The sequence below is a fragment of the Simochromis diagramma genome, unplaced genomic scaffold (assembly GCF_900408965.1).
Source record: "Simochromis diagramma unplaced genomic scaffold, fSimDia1.1 OVJJ01000355.1, whole genome shotgun sequence".
Lineage (NCBI taxonomy): Eukaryota > Metazoa > Chordata > Actinopteri > Cichliformes > Cichlidae > Simochromis > Simochromis diagramma.
The window spans coordinates 2,849,209-2,853,804 of NW_024387174.1; positions in this window are offsets into that span (position 1 = coordinate 2,849,209).

The following is a 4,596-nucleotide window of genomic DNA, read 5'->3' on the forward strand; positions in this document are numbered from 1 at the left end:
AACAACTGTCTAACAGACAGCATAGCCGAATTCAAGGCAACACATACCAATAATCATTCAATCGCACTTTGTTTCAAAGTAAGCCCATTAAAATGCTTAAGTAAACAAAAGTGTTCAAAAACAGCGGTTTTTGAACCGAAGTTCTGCTCGCGGTGGGAACGCTGCCACACAAAGTCATTTTTTAATCGCGAAAACGATCGGCTGGTTACTGACAACCAAAGGTTGAAAGACATTAAGGACACTTACCGCTGAGTTTAAAGTTTAAAGATGAATTGAGGAGAGAAAACGCTTTGTTTTCCAATACCGCTCTAAATGCCATAAGCTCACAGCCACAGCAGGAGTCGAACCCGGAAGTATCCCTCCACAGCCGGTTTTCAGAGTTGCCGCGACGTGAAAGGAGCCAATCAGAAGAGGGACCTCAAATCAGCTGACGTGGGTCATGTGACAGGGAGTAGTTGATATGGGTTACACTACCACCCCCCCTGTCCCCTTCTGGCTGCCTCTGCCTCAATTTTATCCCACAACTTAGACATTCACATTACTCACACTCTCATTACACATACATATAGGATCTTGGGGGTGGGCACAATACACGGAATCCAAAGTACCATCAGGGTGTACACCTCACCCCTGGCGTCGTTGCCCACCTCTCAATGTTAAATACACGTAGACATTGAGGGCTAGCAGGAGGGACCATGCGCTTACCTGCTGCTCTCTGGCAGGTAGCTCCATGCCCTCCTGGGTTTTAAATGCACCTTAGAACACACATGCATCAACACTACAATGAGCGGGTGGAGGGAGGTTTGGAGTCTTCTCTCACCCCCATTCTCTGCGACCTGCTGGAGCGGGGGGGCTAGGAGGAGGAGTTGGCCGTCCGACTGCGGTCTGGAGTGTGGGGCCTCCCTGCTGCTGCGGAGTCGGGGCGGTCTGCCTCCCCCACCGCAGGAAAAAGGGTAACACCACCTGGGTCTGGGTGCAGTTCCCCCCTCCAGGGGCAAGGGTACCTAGACCCGGTTTGTAGAGTACGCTTGGGGAGTGTGATTGTGTGTACAGCGTCTCTTTATGTCTGTCTCCACGTTGGTTGAGTGTGGAGTAAGTGCATATGAGAGCATGAGGGTGGGAATGGATGTTTGTATATGTGTGTGCCTGTATGTCTGTGTCTATATGTCAGGTTTGGTGTCAGGCGCCACCTCTCTGGGGACATCTTAGGCCCTCCAAGGTTTGGAGGCCTATCTCCCCCTACCACCACTTCCCCCTGCCAGTGGCGGACTCCCTCAGACATCGGTGCGTTGGTGGTTCTTTGTGCCCGGGGATGGGCGTCCAGGTACACACCGGCTCACTCCTTGGCGGCCGCTTATCGGGGCCTGGAGCCTGGGGCTCGCTCGGGCCACTTCGGAGGTGGGGTGCCCCCGGCCTCTCGGCCTGGGGCTCGGTCACTCAGGCACGGCTGGCTGCCGGCGGAGCTCACGGGCGCGTCACTGCAACTCCCCCTGGCTTCTGCTCCGCGGCTGCTGAGTGAGCCCTCATCTGGGACTCTCCTCAGCTCTTACTGGGACAGTGGCGCGGCTGCCCCTCTGTTGGTCTTCCTTGGTCTCTTGTGTTCTGGGGGCCTCTGGATGTCTGGAGTTTTGATCGCCTCCATACCTGCTTCATGCCCTGGAGGACGGGGCTGTGGCCCCCCCACACCCTCTAGCAGATCATTACATGAAGAAACCTTTTGAAAAAAACAAGCGCGTCCATGCTCACAGGTGTACACACGGGTGATCACACCCACAAACTACACCCTTTATGGCTCCTACCTCAAAGCACACTGTGTTCTGTTGATCTTATGTGCTGCACAATAATGTTTAATATTTAGTATTTACTGTCATATTCCCATATATCATTGTGATGTTGTTTATTCTATTACTCTTGTTCTCTTCTGCTTGTTTTCTTTTTTCTTTCTCAACAGGTGACCCAGGTGATTGATTTATGCATTGTTTCTCTTTCCCTCTTTCTTTCTCCCCTTCTTTCCTCCAGTCAACTCTGTCCCGTATTCAGCAAGTGAAAATAAAATAAACAATAAAAGGTGAATCAAATGGACCATTATGGCAAGGCTGGGATGGTCAATTTGGTAAAGTAAATCCGTTGGGCATCTTTCTTTGCCTTTAGACAACAATTCTGATGGCAAAAGAGCCAAACGGGACAGGCCAAAAAAAACAAAAAAAAAAAAACAATATAAAGCACCTTTAGGCAGCTGTTGTGATTTGATGTTATATAAATAAAATTGAATTGAAAGGTTTGAATGAATGGTGAAAGGCAGCTCTGAACATCACGTCCAGAACACCTTGGATTTTCACAAGAAGGTGAGAGATGTCATCATGGAGGCAGATGAAACCATGATCTCGTACGATCTTACATCTCTCTTCACTTGCATCCCAGTCACTGAAGCGTCGGAGGTAGTTCGTAAGAGATTACAGGATGACCCCAACCTCAGCAGCAGGACCGCTCTCAGCATCGACCAAGAGTGTTTGAACTGTGTCTTCATTCCACCTACTTCACATACGAGGCTCAGTTCTACAGGCAGAAACATGGATGTGCCATGGGTCCCCCAGTTTCACCCACTGTGGCCAAATTGTACATGGAAGAAGTGCAAAAGAGGGCTTTGCTATCCTACCCTGGAACACCACCACCTTACCACAGTTCATGGATCACATTACCTCGGTGGACCAACACACCAGGGAGGATATGAAAACTGACAAGCAGGGCTGGGTTGTTTTCCCCTTTATAAGCACAGGTGCAGGTAGTTAGCCCTTCTTGTTGTGTGAATCTGGAACTATGTGAATCCCTGGTGAGAAGCATTGCTATTTGCCACAGTTCAGGATGAGACAACGAACATCCAAGAATACATTGGGAAGATGGCCCCAACTGACCGAGTGCTCAGCGAATACCTCAGGCAGCAGAAACCCAAGAAAGAGGAGGGAGACGAGGAACCATCATGGAAGGACAGGCCCCTGCACGGTATGTACCACCGGCAGATAGAGGAGGTGGCTGATATCCAGAAATCCTACCAGTGGCTGGACAAAGCTGGACTGAAAGACAGCACAGAGGCACTAATCATGGCAGCACAAGAACAAGCTCTGAGTACAAGATCCATAGAGGCTGGGGTCTATCACACCAGGCAAGACCCCAGGTGCAGGCTGTGTAAAGATGCCCCAGAGACAATCCAGCACATAACAGCAGGGTGCAAGATGCTAGCAGGCAAGGCATACATGGAACGCCATAACCAAGTGGCCGGCATAGTGTACAGGAACATCTGTGCCGAGTATAACCTGGAAGTCCCGAGGTCAAAATGGGAGATGCCCCCAAGGGTGGTGGAGAATGACCGAGCTAAGATCCTGTGGGACTTCCAGATACAGACGGACAAAATGGTGGTGGCTAACCAACCGGACATAGTGGTGGTAGACAAACAGAAGAAGACGGCCGTAGTGATCGATGTAGCGGTTCCGAATGACAGCAATATCAGGAAGAAGGAACACGAGAAGCTGGAGAAATACCAAGGGCTCAGAGAAGAGCTCGAGAGGATGTGGAGGGTGAAGGTAACGGTGGTCCCCGTGGTAATCGGAGCACTAGGTGCGGTGACTCCCAAGCTAGGCGAGTGGCTCCAGCAGATCCCGGGAACAACATCGGAGATCTCTGTCCAGAAGAGCGCAGTCCTGGGAACAGCTAAGATACTGCGCAGGACCCTCAAGCTCCCAGGCCTCTGGTAGAGGACCAGAGCTTGAAGGATAAAACCGCCCGCAGGGGCGTGCTGGGTGTTTTTTATTTATATATATATATATATATTCATTCATTCAATATAGGCCATCCAATTAAGGTCAATGTCATGTTTTTAGTTGTTAGAATCTGAAGGAAGGAATATTTTATTTTTTGTTTTTTTGCTTTTCTGGTTTCCCCCTGATGGGTTGCCACCTTAACATGGTCAGGGGGTTTGCGTGCCTTAGTGACGATAAAAGCTAGACCAGCAGAAGCTTAGCCTTCAGGTGGGACACCCAAGTTGGTCAGGCCTTAGGGTAGAGGCCTGACAAAGTGCAATCCAATTACATGACAAAAACCGTTGTCCAGAGTACGGCAGCCACGATTAGTCGACTACAAAATCATCACCGATTAATTTAATACTCAGTGCATTATTTGAAGCTTTGTAAGATCCTGAAAGACGCACGAATAAGCAGTAGGATTTAAGAGTGTAATAACTGACTGAAACAGAAGATGGCAGCTGCCGTTAAACGCAAAAGAAGAAGAAGAAGCAGTCTCCGGTATCGTAGCTATGTCCAAGTTTAGGGGCTGCATCCTTCGGAGGCTGCATTTGTAGGCCGATTACGTTACAGCGACGCGACGAAGGCTGTCCAAATTCCTCCAAATGTGGCCGGACTGTTAGAACTGCTTTGAAATTCATATGAGTTGTTCGCACTAAAGTAAAAACCACCATCGCTTCATGCCGATACCCCTTCGGCGCCAGCTGCGGTCTCAAGGCTGGAGCTGAACAAAACACCCTGATAACGACTGTGTTTAGACTGTCACACCAGAGAGCCAAAGATAATAATAATAATAATAATA